Raw genomic sequence first — 18201 nt, 5'->3', positions numbered from 1 at the left:
TCTGCAATCTGTTAATAAAGTTTTCAATCAATCAAGTTAACTTTGAACCTCAGTTGTCAAGCCACGTCAATGTTGTGTATGCATCCGAGTGGCATCACAACGGTGTTCACTGTGCCTTTAAGACGGCACGGTGGCCTTACGACAGTGCTGTGAAGTACCGTCAAGTGTTGTGGTAACGTCAGTTGGGTTGGTGTGCTGTTGTGCACTGGTTGAGCTAGCCCCTTTCGTGACTGCGATGTGTAGGCCTGCCGCGATAAGCAATAAATCGATTAATCGCTGCGATAATTAAAATGAATGCAATGATTTTGACGGGCGCGATTAATTGCTATTTGCGCGTTTGTTTTAATGAGGCCGAACCAGTGCCCCTTGTCAGTCACTGTCCGTGTTGGGAGGCGGGCTGCTGACGTTACTAGAGTACAGCACAGGAGCTCCGTGGGGCAACGCCACATCATAGCTTAACTACATTTCTCAATAGTGTTGCTCCTTTTAACCAAGTAGCCTAACATAGTGTAACGTTAGCTATTTTTAGACCCAAGTAGTTACTCGCTACTGCCCGGAGAAACTGGACTGCTAAATAAAGATGAAAGATAGAGCTTTGATTCTCATTCCATGCTAACAACATTAGCCAAATAGCTAACAAACGAAATACAACGTATAGCATAGCTACAAGTACAACACAGAATAACGTTAATACAATTACATGCATCATTGTTTACAATGAACGGGTGGGGCTAGTCAAAGGACTGGACACGGGGACAAGTTAAACATGAATTAATTTATTATAACACTCCGGTAGTTTCGAGTCATGCTGCAGTGCTTACGCACCACAGCTATTCTATTATATACTGCTTTGACGCTTCCTCCTCATCGTTGATTGCCTGTAGTAGCTGCATCTAACGTTAGTAGCTAACGTTAAAACTAACCTAAAGTTAGTTGTTCACCAACAATTTGTTTTATCATTAGCTCAAAAACAGAACCGGACGAGACAAGTTGTAGGCTCATAGGTTCTGCTAAGGATAATCACAACAATACTTCCGGTCCGGTCGGTGGGCTTCAAAATAAAAGTCTAAAACACCGGAAAAGACGGAGCGGTGGGCTTCAAAATAAACGTTTTGGGAAATAAATTTCTCAAAAAAAATTCTCTAACCGGTCGCAATAATATCGCTTATCGCGATATTTTCGGGGGCAATTAATCGCCCAGCCAAATGTGTTATCGTGGCAGGCCTAGCGATGTGCAAGCCAGGGGCTTTTGAGCATGAAATAAAATGTCTAACTAGGGCTGGGCGATATGGCCAAAAACGTTATCGCGATAAAATTATAAAATTCTTTTCATATAACTCGATATCGATAATTATCGTCGATATAATGTCCGTCAAGTTTAATTAACTTATTATGCCCGGCGCCGATGGACGGGCTATTAGACTTGTTTTGCTGCTGTGAATGTCTCGAGAGTCGAGTTGATGTCGTCATCAGTCCGCGCACGTTAGCAGTTAGCCAAAGCAAGCAGAGTATCTCATGACAGTTACCCTCAGAATTCAAAACACACCAACTCGGCAGGTAAACTGTAAAATAGCGCTGTGCAAGCTAATTAGCCCTAGCCAGCCTCGTTTCCGAGCAGAGTATCTCATGACAATGTACTAAAAATGACCATAAAATACGCTGTTCCGCCCAATTCATTGCAACGACGTCCACCGTATACCCCACACTACTATAACAGTTACCCTCAGAATTCAAAACACACCAACTCGGCAGGTAAACTGTAAAATAGCGCCGTGCAAGCTAATTAGCCCTAGCCACGGGGAGCTCCAGTAGCTCACCACGTACCGCGAGCGCTATTTCAGCGCCGTGGACAACCGTGCTCGTCACGGTTCTGACCATTCCTTCATATCCTTCTCACTAACTCTCATGCTTAACCGAAAAGTCTTCACCCCAACTCAAACCGTCTCACTCAGACGCAACCTGCCCTCCCTATCCCCCTCCACCCTCTCCTCTGACATAATATCCGCTCTACCTTTGAGTGACACCTTCTCTGCTCTCCCCACAGAGATGGCAACCTCCACCCTCCTCTCAGCCCTTGCAACCTCCTTCGACAAGCTCTGTCCCCTCGTTGAGAAACCTGCCCGCCGTTCCCCACCCAGTCCATGGCTGACGGATGCAGTGAGAGAACAAAGACAGGTCCTGAGAGCGGCTGAGAGGAAGTATAGAAAGTCAGGCCTCACTGCTGACATCGACACATATCACAACCTCTTGTTAACATTCTCCAAAACCATTACTAATGCCAAAGCTTCTTTCTTTCACCATAGGATCGAGGCCTCTGCCAAGAATCTTCGCAAACTGCATGCTACCATGTCCTCCCTCCTCACTCCCCCCCCCCCCACCTCCTCCTCCCTCATCTTTTTCTGCCGAAGACTTTGCGATCTTCTTTGAGGAAAAAGTGGAGAACATCCGCAGCTCCTTCTCCGAACCCCCACCCATTCCAAACGCTGAATCGAGAACCTCATCCTTCACTCTGTCATCTTTCTCTCCCATTACAGAAGCCGAGACCCTGACACTGGTAACGTCGAACCGTCCGACTACACGCCAGCTGGACCAGCTACCCTCCCCACTCCTCCAGACCATAGCACCGGACATCCTTCCATTCCTAACTGCAACCATCAACTCCTCACTCAACTCGGGGGTGGTCCCCACCTCCCTAAAACAAGCCAGAGTCACGCCCCTCATAAAAAAACCAACCCAGAACCCCACCGTCATAGCCAACTATCGCCCTGTCTCTCTTCTCTCCTTCCTTTCTAAAACACTTGAACGTGCTGTATCCAGCCAACTTACTGCTTATCTCTTACAGAATGACCTCCTAGACCCCAATCAGTCTGGCTTCCGGACTGGCCACTCCACAGAAACGGCCCTCATTGCGGTCACAGAGGCACTTCACTTAGCAAAAGCGAAAGGCCTCTCCTCTGTCCTGATTCTCCTAGATCTATCTGCAGCCTTCGACACAGTCAACCATCAGATCCTCCTCGCGGCCCTCGCAGGAATGGGAGTGGCTGGATTTGCGCTGACATGGCTGACATCATACCTCAATGACCGCTCCTACCAAGTGTCATGGAGAGGGACTCTGTCGGCCACCCGCCCCCTCCGGACGGGTGTCCCCCAGGGCTCGGTCCTAGGACCCCTTCTCTTCTCCCTCTACACTAAATCACTGGGTAACATTATCACGTCTCATGGCTTCTCATATCATTGTTATGCCGATGATACTCAACTCTTCCTCTCCTTCCCTCCCTCAGATATCCACGTCTCTGAGCGGATCTCGGCCTGTCTGTCCGACATCTCCGCCTGGATGACGACCAACCACCTCAAACTGAAGCTAAGCAAAACAGAATTGCTCCACCTGCCGGCCAAATCCTCCCCCCTGACCGACCTCTCCATCACAGTCGAGAATGCAGCTGTGACCGCATCGCCGACCGCCAAGAACCTTGGTGTTGTCCTCGACGACCAGTTGAACTTCTCTGCTCACATCGCAGCGACAACCAGAACCTGCAGATTCCTCCTGAGCAACGTCAGAAGGATACGCCCCTTCCTGACAAAAGAAGCCACCCAACTCCTCGTCCAATCAACAGTCATCTCCCGCCTCGACTACTGCAACGCACTGCTAGCTGGCCTCCCGGCCACTGCCACCAAGCCTCTTCAACTCATTCAAAATGCAGCGGCCCGCCTGATCTCAAACCTACCGAAGTCGGCCCATGTCACCCCACTTCTTAGGGACCTGCACTGGCTCCCCATTGCTGCACGTATCCGCTTCAAGGCCCTCGACCTAGCATACCGTGCGGCAAAGGGAACCGCTCCCGCCTACCTCCGGTCAATGGTCTCTAACTACACACCCTCAAGACCCCTACGCTCTGCATCTTCTGGCCGCCTCAGATCTACTCCTATCCAAGCTCCCGGAGGGTCATCAAAGAGAAGCCGCCTATTCTCAGTCCTTGCCCCACAATGGTGGAATGAACTACCCATCCCAGTTAGGACAGCCGAATCCCGTCCAATCTTTCGCCGTCGACTAAAGACTCACTTCTTCAACCATTATCTGAAATGATAAAAAAAATTTAAAAAAATAAAAATCTAACCCCGACTAACCTTAATGTCATGCACTTGTCCTAATAAACTAACCTACACTGTAACACGCAACACTTTGATGAACATTGTTACTCAGCTGATAGTTATACCCTTCTTGCTGTCTTGTCGCACAGAACTTGTAAGTCGCTTTGGATAAAAGCGTCAGCTAAATGACTAAATGTAAATGTAAATGGATCTGGGGCTTAGCGAGTTCGAATCCCGACTGCAGCCGTGCCTTTCCCAGAGTGTCTTCCCCCCCATCTGAACCCTTTCAGCCTGTTTCTGTCGGTCATCCTTGACCAGTATAAATGTGATAAACACATAAAAGAGCCAGGGGAATGGCCAAAGTTAAATAAAAAAAAAAAAAAAAATAGCCCTAGCCAGCCTTGTTTACTGAGTCCTACCTCCGCGCCTCCTTCCGGGTCTCCTTCCGCTATCGGCCATCTCCTTCACTGATTGGTTGTTAGTGCGTGTGCTCATATCCAAGCTTGGAAAATCGATATATCGAAACTTTGCGACCACGTTTCATGTTTATTTCAAGGAAATAATTTATCGCGATAGTTATCGTTTTATCGCCCAGCCCTATGTCTAACCTTACGTCGTAGTCCGGTGCATCTTTGGAAACATTATAGTCATAACAGATACACCTAGCTAACATGGGGCTGGCTGCTTTGAGCACACACACACACACACAGGGCTAACGTTAGCTAGCAAGCAGCTATATAGCTAAAACGCTAACTAGAAGCTAACTACTGTATACAGTTCCAATATACTAACATTACACCTCTGTGATTTAAATGTGTCCCTAGTAACTTATACTCGAGGGTTGTACTAGGGTTGGATGTAGTTCCCCGTTGGTCAGTCTGTCTGTTTTCCATCTTCTGCTGTGTTTAACGTTATCCGTTTGTGAGTGCTTCCTTGACTGATGGCTAGTACCGCAGGACTTTTATTCAACATTCTATATTTCCGCGGGTTGGCGAGTACTGCGGGAACTTTTATTAAACATTATATATGTCCGCGGGTTGGCCAGTACTGCGGGAACTTATATTAAACATTCTATGTCCGCGGGTCTTGTGCAGTGCTCTTGTGGCACTGTCAACTCGCCAAACTGGCGAGTGGTCTTCATGAATCACTCTCCAAACGTAAAAAATTCTCGCATTTGGCGAGTAAAGTGGCCTAATTTCCTCCCCTGCCTCCAGTGGGCTAGCCACCAACATGCTAAGCTCCAGTGAGCTAGCCACCAACAAGCTAACCTCCAGTGGGCTAGCCACCAACATGCTAACCTCCAGTGAGCTAGCCACCAACAAGCTAACCTCCAGTGAGCTAGCCACCAACATGCTAACCTCCAGTCAGCTAGCCACCAACAAGCTAACCTCCAGTGAGCTAGCCACCAACATGCTAACCTCCAGTGAGCTAGCCACCAACATGCTAACCTCCAGTGAGCTAGCCACCAACAAGCTAACCTCCAGTGAGCTAGCCACCAACATGCTAACCTCCAGTGAGCTAGCCACCAACATGCTAACCTCCAGTCAGCTAGCCACAAACATGCTAACCTCCTACCAGCTAGCCACCAACATGCTAACCTCCAGTGTGCTAGCCACCAACATGCTAACCTCCAGTGAGCTAGCCACCAACATGCTAACCTCCAGTCAGCTAGCCACCAACATGCTAACCTCCAGTGAGCTAGCCACCAACATGCTAACCTCCAGTGAGCTAGCCACCAACATGCTAACCTCCGGGTGTCATCATCATCACAAACATAGATCTACAATATCTACCACCACTTTGCAGGCTGACGGGGTTGAGTGCAACAACATACCTACAAGTCAGAGGCTCTGATGGTCAGCTCGTCTCCTTTTCTCCAAATTCTCGAAGTCAACTTCCTGTCTGTTGTTGATAGGCGTGGGGGAAACATGCACCCCGGGTACATTGTGAACGGTTCATTTAGTGCAGAAACGGATCGGAAAAGTGGCAAATTAAACACAATCAAGGGTCATTTTCTTCAGTGCATCACAATGCCAAAGAGCTGCTGTGTTACGCTTTGTACTAGTAGTAATAACATAATCAAAAATCTAAAGTTTTATATAATACCACTCCAGTTGAGGCATCACGGATAGCTGGCGGCTCAGACGGGAGAGTCGATCAAAGCAGACCCTGGCCCCCCAAGTCAAATCATACGCATGTCTGCTCTACCCATTTCATAACAGGTGAGAATAGGGAACAAATATGTATATCGTAAATTAAGTTTTATTGGCCGTGAGGCTGTAAACAGCAGAGAAATGTTAGCTGCTAGCTACTTCACCATAACGTTAGTCCATTCTCTTCAAGTAGCCTACATGCCTTTTTCTCCCCGCCTTAGAATCACCAGAAAGGCTTTCGAAATAGTGAAATGCCACGTTGGCCTCAATATTTTCAAAACAAATCTCATGAAAAGGTTACGAAATGAACAAGAATGTGATAAAATATGTAATAAACACGGAGCTCAACGCATACGTCGAAATCAGTTTGTTTTCCACCATACCAAGATGGCGGCGGTCTCGTGACGTCAGAGTGTCTTCGAGAAGCATCACTAACATAGATCTACAATATCGACCACCACGTTGCAGGCTGACGGGGTCGAATGCAACAACAACATACCTACAGGTCAGAGGCGCTGGTGCTCAGCTCGTCTCCTTTTCTCCAAATACGGGTCAAGAATAATAATAATAATAATAATAATAATAATAATAATAATAATAATATTGAAAACTGAGGACCACGGTCCGTCGACGTGTATATTGAGTACAGAACCTCACCGTTCAAGCCACGCCGGTGGTCAGTCCTCGAGGAGTTAAAACTTTCAGCGAGTTATGTTCAAACGGTATTGTCATTAGTATCCAACACTTGAACTTGTAGAGTCGTCGAGACGTGCTGCTTGGTGGCAGTGGCTCTCCTCCTCCTCCATCTTCTGTTGCGGGTCTTCTCCTTCTAATCTCCTTCTCCTTCTTCTTCTTCAGCTCAATGGGTTAATGGCGGATCGCGACCACAATCTTCTTCAGCTTCTTCAGCTTCTTCTTCTTCTTCTTGTCTGTTTCCGGCGGACTGCGCATCTAGGCGCGTTGCCGCCCCCCACAGGACAGTGGGAGCACTGTAGAATTCAGGCCCTCCCTTATTGATTGATTGATTGACATTTTTATTAACAGATTGCAGAATGGGTACAATACAGTACGGCTGAATACACATAATTGTTAAGGGGATACAGACCAGAGAAATACTTTCGTCTTGTTTACATCAGGGTCCCCCATTTTCAATTCATCAGGACATTTATGACATACAAGACATCCCACCTTGAGGGGAGGGAACAGATGGTGGAGGTAAACGGTACCCTATCCCCCCCCCTCACAGTGAGCTGTGGTGTTCCACAAGGAAGCATACTAGGACCGCTACTGTTCCTAATTTATGCAAATGACATGTCGTCAGCTTGTGACTGCAACTTGTTCCTGTTTGCGGACGACTCAGCCCTGCTGATCTCTGACAAGAACAAGTTACAGGTTGAAAAAACCCTCAGCTCGGAACTAGGCAGAATCTGCATATGGCTCGCTGATAACAAACTATCATTACACATGGGCAAAACAGAGTCCATTCTCTTCGGTTCAAATAACAAACTCAGCAAGACCGACGGTTTCTCAGTTACAGTGGGTGACAATATTGTCACAAGGAAAGATGAAATTACCTACCTGGGTTCCATCCTAGAGGCTAATCTCTCCTGTGACAAAATGGCATCCAATGTAATAAAAAAAGTCAACCAACGAACTCGATTCTTGTACCGGATCTCCTCTCTGGTAAACAAGAATACCCTGAAGACTCTGGCAGGAGCACTCATTCAGGGGTACTACGACTATGCTTGCACCTCATGGTACCAAAGCACCTCAAAGGCGCTAAAAACAAAATTACAAACATCTCAAAACAAACTGGTCAGACTACTGCTTGACCTTACTCCTAGAACCCACCTCACCCCTGCCCACTTTGACAACCTAGGATGGCTTAGAGTAGACGACAGAGTACAGCTACTTGCAATGGGCCTGGTCTACAAGATACACTACACGACCAAGGTACCCATGTACATGTCAAAATACTTCCCAAAGGTCAGTGAATACCACGATCACAACACCAGAGGGAGCTCCACAAATCATGTTAAACCCAGATTCGGCTCAAATAAGGGACTAAACACGTTTCGCAATTATGCCACATCAATGTGGAACGCCCTACCCAAAGCTGTAAAGGAATGTGGATCACTACCCACTTTCAAAACCTCTCTCAAGGGACACCTACGGGAGACTGCAATTCAACACTGGCCCCTGTAAATATCCTAACCCAACCCCCTCGAATGTACAGTCATTTACCTAGTATGGTTTTGTCAATAGTCCAATGTACAATTTTGTTTGTTTGTACAGTGTCTCCCCCCCCCCCCCCCCCTCAATGTACAGTTTTGCTTGTTTATACAGTGTGCCCCCCCCCCCCCCAACCACCTCCAATGTAGATTACCCAGTACGGTTGTCAATATCCCAGTGTACCCAACCCCCCCCACCCAACCCCCCCCTCCCAACAGTGGCTCGGGAGGTAGAGCAGTCGTCTGGCAATCCGGAGGTTCCCGGTTCGATTCCCGCTCCTCCCGGGCAGCGTGTCGATGTGTCCTTGAGCAAGACACTTAACCCCTAATTGCTCCCGATGAGCAGGTTGGCACCTTGCATGGTTGCCTCCGCCGTCGGTGTGTGAATGTGTGAGTGAATGGGTAAAATGTGAGTAACAAATTGTAAAGCGCTTTGGATAAAAGCAGCCATTTACCATTTACCTCCTCCAATGTACAGTTTCTACGTCAAATGTATATACTCCCTTTTCTTGACTCCTTCTGTATCACAAACAGTACTGTATTTGCAAATCTGGTATGTCATAAATGTATAGATGTAGCAGTACTGACTATCTGTATGTCATGTATGTCATATATGTCCTGATGAATTGAAAATGGGGGACCCTGATGTAAACAAGACGAAAGTCTTTCTCTGGTCTGCATCCCCTTAACAATTGTGTGTATTGAGCCGTACTGTATTGTACCCATTCTGCAATCTGTTAATAAAGTTTTCAATCAATCAATCAATCAATACAGATAGACAGTACTGCTACATCTATACATTTATGACATAGCAGATTTACAAATACAGTACTGTTTGTGATACAAAAAGAGTAAAAAAAAAGAATAAAAAAAAAAGTACATACATTTGACGAAGAAACTGTACATTGGAGAGGAGGTGGGGGGGGGGGGTAGGTGGGGTGGGGGTAACTGTACATTGGATTATCGACGAAACCTTACTTGGTCCAATATTCTGTTATACGAATTAATGAAAACTTTATTTAACAGATTGCAGAATGGGTACAATACAGTATGGCTCAATACACACAATTGTTAAGACATCAGGGTCCCCCATTTTCAATTCATAGTGATACATACAGCTTCCCTGAACGTCAAAATTACTAGACAGAGACATAGTGTCGTTTGTATATCTATGGTTTTGAATGTATAGTTATTACCTACATCCTGGCCGACGGCGATTTCCAATGGGAGAACATTTGGTTTCGTTCAAAACCAATCAGCCTTCAAAACCACCTTCAAAACCGCTCTCAAAGAGCACCTATAGGAGGCTGCAATTAGAAAATTGGCCCCTGTAAATGACCAGCCCCCCCCCCCCCCCCCCCCCCCACCCACCACCCAAACCCCTCCAATGTACAGTATCTTCCCCCTCAAATGTATATACTCTCTTTTAGAAACTCTGTCTCTTAAACAGTATATATTTGTATATCTTGTATGTCATAAATGTCTGGATGTAACAGTACTGTTTATCTGTATGTCATGTATGTCATATGTTATGATGAATTGAAAATGGGGGACCCTGATGTAAACACGACGAAAGTCTTTCTCAGGTCTGCATCCCCTTAAGAATTGTGTGTATTGAGCCGTACTGTATTGTACCCATTCTGCAATCTGTTAATAAAGTTTTCAATCAATCAATCCTATAGATATATTTTATTCCGTTATTTCGTTCTCTATAATTAGATTAGGTTTCGTTACAATTACTTATACATAATTCAATAGATAGACTGAGATATTGTTATGCATAGATATTACTGCAGATACATATATATATAGCCTCATTGATGTACAAGTCATTCGAAAATAAAATTGTATTTTACTACTAATAAAATATTATTGTTAAAACTACATTCAGAATTTGGAATCAATTCAGACACCACTTTGGGTTTCAAACTCAATCCCACTTGGCCCCGATAGCTGCTAACCCTTTATTTCACCCCTCACTGATGGATGGAGCATTCTCCTTATGGACCTCACACAGGGTTAACACGCTAGGCGACCTGTATATAGATAATGTTTTTGCCTCTTTTCAGCAATTATCAGATAAATATTCAATCCATAGCTGACATTTCTTTCAGTATTTACAGATTCTTAGCTATGTTTGTAGCATTAACCCTATATTTCCCAACCTTCCAGAGGTTACACCTATCGACTCTTTTTTAACCTGATTGATTGATTGATTGATTGATTGATTGATTGAAAACTTTATTAACAGATTGCAGAATGGGTACAATACAGTACAGCTCAATACACACAATTGTTAAGGGGATGCAGACCAGAGAAAGACTTTCGTCTTGTTTACATCAGGGTCCCCCATTTTCAATTCATCAGGACATATATGACATACATGACATACAGATAGACAGTACTGCTACATCTATACATTTATGACATACCAGATTTGCAAATACAGTACTGTTTGTGATACAAAAAGAGTCCAGAAAAGGGAGTATACATTTGACGTAAAAACTGTACATTGGAGGAGGTTGGGTGGGGGGGGGGGGGGGGGTTGGGTAGGAGGGGTTGGGGGGGGGGGGGAAACACTGTACAACTGTACAAGCAAAACTGTACATTGGAATATTGACAACCATACTAGGTAATTTACTGTACATTGGAGGGGGTTGGGGGGGGGGGGAAACACTGTAAAAACAAGCAAAACTGTACATTTGAATATTGACAAAACCATACTAGGTAAATTACTGTACATTGGAGGGGGTTGGACGTTGGGTTAGGACATTTACAGGGGCCAGTTTCGAATTGCAGTCTCCCGTAGGTGTTCTTTGAGAGTGGTTTTGAAAGTGGGTAGTGATTCACATTCCTTTACAGCTTTAGGTAGGGCGTTCCACATTGATGAGGCATAATTGCGAAACGTGTTTAGTCCCTTGTTTGAGCTGAATCTGGGTTTAACATGATTTGTGGAGCTCCCTCTGGTGTTGTGATCGTGGTATTCACTGACCTTTGGGAAGTATTTTGACATGTACATGTGTACCTTGGTCGTGTAGTGTATCTTGTAGACCAAGCCCATTGCAAGTTGCTGTACTCTGTCGTCTACTCTAAGCCATCCTAGGTTGTCAAAGTGGGCAGGGGTGAGGTGGGTTCTAGGAGTAAGGTCAAGCAGTAGTCTGGCCAGTTTGTTTTGAGATGTTTGTAATTTAGTTTTTAGCGCCTTTGAGGTGCTTTGGTACCATGAGGTGCAAGCATAGTCGTAGTACCCTTGAATGAGTGCTCCTGCCATAGTCTTTCTTCAGAGAAAGGTATTGCCAGACTTCTATCAGCATGTGACTTGTAACACCAGAGGCGGTAACATTTTAGACCACTGTTACACGTAATTCAAGGGTGGCTACAAGGCTCATTCTGCTAGTGGCTTCGGAAAATCTGATCATGCGGCCATTTTTCTTTCACCAAAATATAAACAAAGGATCAAGAGCACTCCAGTAGTCTCGCGAGAGGTGCAGTGCAGAAATGGGATGTGGAGTCAGAGGAGACGCTCCAAGCTGCGCTTGAGTGCACAGACTGTAGCGTGTTCCGTGACACAGATAACATCAATGACTACACGGAGACAGTGCTGGACTTTGTTCGTACTTTGGTGGAAGAAACAATCCCCACTACCATAATTAAAGTTTACCCAAATCAAAAGCCCTGGGTAGACAAATCCGTCCGTGAAGCTCTGAAAGCGCGCACCAAAGCATACAACGCCGGCCTGGTGGCAGGCAACATGAATGACCACAAGGTGGCGCGATACAACGTAAGGAGGACAGTAATAGAGGCAAAACGGCGCTACAGGGATAAAATTTAACTTCAGTTTGAACAGGCTGACTCCAGAGCTATGTGGCAGGGCCTCAAAACAATGACAGACTACAAAGGCACCTCCCTCAAACTGAACAGTGACATCGCCTTAGCAAATGATCTCAATACCTTCTATGCGAGGTTTGAGGCTGGTAATAACACCAGCCTACAAGCCACGGCAATGGGGGGGGGGGGGGGTCTGCTGATGGAGACTCATTCAGGGTAACAGAGCAGAGGTTGATAGTATATGTTGATAGTAAAATGGATTGTAAAATGTTGGATAAGATGTCATTGGCAGTAGAAAATGTGTTTGAATGTGTAACAGTTGAAATAAGCTTGGCAAAAAAGAAGAATGTAGTTGTTAGCTGTATATATATAGGACACCAGGATCAGATATTAATGTGTTTAACAACTGGATGGAAAAACTATTTTCTATAAATAATCAAAAAGATGTATTCATATGTGGGGATTTCAATATTGATCTGCTAAATCCACAAAAACATAGATTGACAGAGGAATTCATTGACACTATGTTCAGCATGAGCCTATATCCTAAAATCACAAGACCCAGCAGAATAACTTCACATAGTGCCACACTGATAGCTACACATTTTACAAACATAATAAATAACAATACTAGCAAATAGCAAAAGTAATACCATTATTTAAATCAGGGGATAAACATACTTTTACAAATTACCGGCCAGTCTCTCTCCTACCTCAGTTCTCAAAAATTCTAGAAAAGCTCTTTTCAATAAGACTTTTCAGTTTTATTGAAAAAAATTACTTGCTTTCCGACAGCCAGTATGGTTTCCGAAAAAATAGATCAACTTCATTGGCGCTTACAGACCTAATTGAGGAAATCACCACATGTACGGACAATAAGAAATTTGCTTTGTCTACCATCACCCCAGACATTGAGACTCTTGTCAGGAGCAAACAACATCCCCAGTTATCCCATTAGTTCCCTGGGATGTTAAGCTAAGAAGTCTGCTAAGAAGGATATATTATTTATTATTATTATTATTATTTTATTTCATTGTGTTTTTAGCCCTTAGTTGCACTTTTGTTGCAACCCCAGTTATCCCATTAGTTCCCCCAAACGTAGGTCTGTTATGTTAAGCTAAGAAATATGCTAAGAAGCATATTATTTATTATTATTTTATTTCATTGGGTTTTTAGCCCTAGTTGCACTTTTATTGCAATCCCAGTTATCCCATTAGTTCCCCCAAACTTAGGTCTGTTATGTTAAGCTAAGAAGTCTGCTAAGAAGCATAATTATTTATTATTATTATTTAATTGCATTGGGTTTTTAGCCCTAGTTGCACTTTTGTTGCAACCCCAGTTATCCCATTAGTTCCCCCAAACTTAGGTCTGTTATGTTAAGCTAAGAAATCTGCTAAGAAGCATATATTATTTATTATTCTTTTATTTCATTGGGTTTTTAGCAATAGTTGCACTTTTTTGTGTTTATTTCATGTTTTGAAAGATTGCGTATTACTGCAAATATCTTTTTTTTACATAAATCATAGTGGTTAAAAATTTTGGGTCGCGACTTAATGACTAAGGAAAATGTTGGGTCCTGAGGCTAGACCAGTTGAGAACCACTGCTATAGATCATGGTATATTATTTAAAAAAATTGGATCGATGTGGTATTAGAGGAACAGTTCTAAATTGGTTGGAAAGTTATTTGGAAGATAGGAGACAATTTGTACAAATTGACAAACATAGGTCAACACTGAGGAACATAGTCTGCGGAGTACCGCAAGGGTCAATTTTGGGTCCGATACTGTTTTTATTATACATTAATGACATGTAGAGTATCATCAATCATGAAATTCATCCTTTTTGCAGATGACACTAATATAATTTGTTCAGGGCAAAATTTGCAGGATCTTTTGCAGGTGATCACACAGGAGTTGATAAAGTTAAAAAAATGGTTTGATGAGAATAAATTGTCGTTGAATTTGAGTAAAACTAAATTAATGTTATTTGGAAAGCGAAATAGTGATTTAACAGTGAAAGTTATGATAGACAATGTGTTAGGGTTTGTAACCGACCACAAGCGCAACGGCACAGAGAGAGTTGTTTCAGAGTTAGCCAAAGCAAGGGCGTATTTATTCTCAGAGTCACAAGATAGAATTAGGTTGAGCAACAGAACAAACGGGGAATCTGGCATGTGAAGAATGTTGCGGCTCTGCAGATTCTCCCAATAGGTGGTGGTGAGGAATTAGCTTGTGACGTCTGAGCCGCTCTGCAGATCCTCCCAGCATACACTCCAGGTGGAAACGGAGGGAGAGAGAGAAATCCCAGTTAGCCCAGCGCACAACAGAAACAGAGAGGTGACTGATCCAAATAAATATCCAAGTGACTTGATCTTCGGTGTGATACACACAGTTAGCAGAGTCCAGAGAAAAAACAATACGGTAATCCAAAGTGTAAGTCCAACAAAAATTAGGTGAGAACAGTATAACAAAAACGGGATCTCTTCGGTGTTTCACAAACACACAAAAAACGGGTGATCCAAAAGAACTGTTTCCAAAAACTCACCAGAGCGCAACGCGTAAAGCGGGCAGATAAACGAGGCGCAGCTTCGTACGGGGAATCAGGTTCTCCACAGGGATACTTCACGAGAGTCCTGGGGAGCAACAGACAGGGAACAGCGACGGGAAAGACAGGCAGATGCAGGGAATATTCAAAACGATCCAACATCGATACTAGGGGAATCAGGGTATATAAAGCCACAGGGCGCTGATGACAAGCTGTGACAGCTGCGGGATGAAATTGATCATTGCTCCAGAAGCGTGTGGTGGGAAGAGCACCAATCAACACGGCATCTACAGGAAAGAAGCGTGTGGCGGGGAATGCAATTAATTAACAAAATACCTTAAAGGAACGGAGCGAGTGGGTGGGGAGCGGACCAAACCTCACAGTACCCCCCCCTCCACGGGAGCCACCCGGCGACCAGGCCGACCCGGCTCGTCCGGATGGGCACGATGGAAGTCAGTGATCAGGCCGGGATCCACGATGAGCTGGCGGGAGACCCAGCTCCGTTCCTCCGGACCGTACCCCTCCCAGTCCACCAGGTACTGGAACCCCCGACCCCGCCGTCGAACGCCCATCAACCGGCGGACCTGCCACTGGGGGTGACCGTCCACCATCTTGGGAGGAGGTGGTTCCGGAGCAGGAGGCATCAGGGGACTGAGAGAGACAGGCTTAACCCGGGACACATGGAAAACGGGGTGAATGTGCATGGACGCAGGGAGCTTAAGACGCACCGCCGCCGGACTGAGTACCTTCAGAACCTCGAAAGGTCCGACGAACCGGGGGTTAAGTTTCTTGGCCGAGGACCGAAGTGGGAGGTCCCTCGCGGAAAGCCACACCCTCTGCCCAGGGTGGTACGTCGGCGCAGGAACCCGGCGCCGGTCAGCCCCACGACAGGCGCGCTCTGATGACCGGAGCAGCGCGGTCCTGGCGATCTCCCAGACCCGACGGCACCGGTCGAGGTGGTCCTGTACGGAGGGAACTGCCACCTCCGTCTCCTGTGCAGGGAAAAGAGGGGGTTGGTAGCCCAGGGATACCTCAAAGGGTGAGAGGCCGGTGGCGGAACTGACCATGGAGTTGATGGAGTCCTCGACCCAGGGAAGGAAACGGCTCCAAGAAGCTGGTCTCTCGGCAGCCACACACCGAAGAGCAGACTCCACGCTCTGGTTCATCCTCTCCGTTTGTCCGTTAGTCTGGGGATGATAACCAGAGGAAAGACTGACCGTTGCCCCCAATCCCTTGCAAAAAGCCCGCCATACCTGGGAAGTGAACTGGGGCCCCCGGTCCGAGACGACGTCCTGGGGAAAACCATGGAGGCGAAACATGTGGTGTGTCAGGAGGTCCGCCGTCTCGGCCGCCGAGGGAAGTTTGGGAAGGGCCACGAGGTGAACCCCCTTGCTGAACCGATCCACCACGGTCAGAAGGCACGTGTTCCCCTGGGAGGAGGGAAGACCCGTGACGAAGTCCAGCGCCACATGTGACCAAGGACGGCTCGGAATGGGAAGCGGCTGTAATAGCCCGGAGGGTGCCTGGTGGGAGGCCTTGCTGCGGGCGCAGACTGCGCAGGCCAGTACGAACTCCTTGACGTCGTTCCTCATGGTGGGCCACCAGAATCGACGAGCCAGGAAGGAGAACGTGCGATGAACGCCCGGGTGGCAGGCGAACCGGCTGGTATGGCCCCACTGGAGGACCCGGGACCGGACCGAGTCGGGGACGAAGAGACGATGAACCGGTACATTGCCTGGAGCGCGATGGAAGCGTAGGGCACGCCTTACCACCCCCTCGATGCCCAAGGTGACGACTCCTACCACCCTGGCCTCTGGGAGGATGGGAGTCGGGTCCTCAGTGGTTGGAGCCCCCTTGGAGTGTAACCGGGACAGGGAGTCGGCCTTCGTGTTGCGGGAACCAGGGCGAAACGTCAGCGAGAAGTCGAACCGACTGAGGAAGCTGGCCCATCTTGCCTGCCGGCCATTGAGGCGCTTGGAAGCACGGATGTACGTCAGGTTCTTGTGGTCCGTCCAAATGGTAAACGGCTCCTCGGCCCCCTCTAGCCAATGACGCCACTCCTCCAAGGCAGCCACAACCGCCAGCAGCTCCCGATTGCCGATGTCATAGTTCCTCTCGGCAGGGAGGAACCGACGTGAGTAGAAGGCGCACGGATGTACCTTCTGGTCCGTTGCCGACCGCTGGGATAAGATAGCTCCCATTCCAGTATCCGAGGCGTCCACCTCAACGATGAACTGTCTCTTGGGGTCTGGATGGAGCAAGATCGGGGCGGAAGTGAACCTCTTCTTGAGGGAGCGGAACGCAGCACACGCCGCTGGGGACCAGTCGAACGGCAGGGAGGGAGAGGTCAGTCTGGTAAGCGGTTCCGCCACTTGACTGTAGTTCCGGATGAACCTTCGGTAGAAGTTGGCGAACCCGAGGAAGCTCTGTAACTCCTTCCGAGAGGTGGGTTCCGGCCATTCCTCCACGGCCTGGATCTTGCGAGGATCAGCTCGGGTCAAGCCTCTCTCCACGATGAAGCCCAGGTAATCGACGGAGTCGGAGTGGAATCGGCACTTCTCCGCCTTGACGAAGAGCCGATTGTGGAGGAGGCGCTCCAGCACACGGCGGACATGCTGGATGTGTTCCTCGAGGGTCTTGGAGAAGATGAGGATGTCGTCTAGGTATACTACCACAAACTCCTCCAGCATGTCACGAAGGACGTCGTTCATGAGCGCCTGGAATACCGCCGGAGCGTTGGTGAGGCCAAACGGCATCACCAGGTACTCGTAGTGGCCCCTGGGAGTCTTGAAGGCGGTCTTCCATTCATCGCCCTCTCGGATACGGACTAGATGGTAGGCACTCCGGAGGTCCAGCTTGGTAAAGACGGTAGCCTGGGTGAGAGGCTCGAAGGTGGAGTTCATGAGAGGTAGAGGATACTTGTTCTTAATGGTGATCTCGTTGAGCTGGCGATAGTCGATGCAGGGTCGAAGGTCTCCGTCCTTCTTCCCAACAAAGAAGAAACCGGCCGCCACAGGAGAGGAGGAAGGCCGAATGAGTCCTGCTTCCAAGGACTCAGAGATGTATTGATCCATCGCTGCCTTCTCCGGGACGGTCAGACTGTAGAGGCGGCTGCCGGGAAGGGGAGCCCCTGAGCGGAGGTCGATGGCACAGTCGTAAGGCCGGTGAGGCGGAAGGGCCTGAGCCCTGGACTTACTGAAAACCTCCATGAGGTCGTGGTACTCGGGGGGTATGGTCGAGAGGTCCGGAGGCGGCTCACCAACGGATCTCCGGGGTGGGGGACTGGACGCCGCCTGAAGACACTGGGCATGACAGGAGGAGCTCCAACCCTTGATGGTACCGGAGGACCAGGCGA

At 47.3% G+C, this 18201-nt stretch overlaps 1 protein-coding gene across 1 annotated transcript in view; it reads right to left on the bottom strand.

The window, feature by feature from the left end:
* The window catches only part of LOC311229399 (uncharacterized protein), a gene marked incomplete at its 3' end in the record, with an annotated part of 160086 nt that extends 153012 nt beyond the window's left edge, over positions 1–7074 (bottom strand). The window contains exon 1 of the mRNA XM_084315483.1: positions 6900–7074. The remainder of the gene's footprint in view (positions 1–6899) is intronic.
* Between the last annotated feature and the right edge of the window lie 11127 nt (positions 7075–18201).

This window comes from Notolepis coatsorum, assembly GCF_963971535.1.
Source record: "Notolepis coatsorum genome assembly, chromosome: 6".
Lineage (NCBI taxonomy): Eukaryota > Metazoa > Chordata > Actinopteri > Aulopiformes > Paralepididae > Notolepis > Notolepis coatsorum.
Note: the sequence above shows the minus strand (reverse complement) of the source record. Positions and strands in the feature narration are given on the sequence as shown.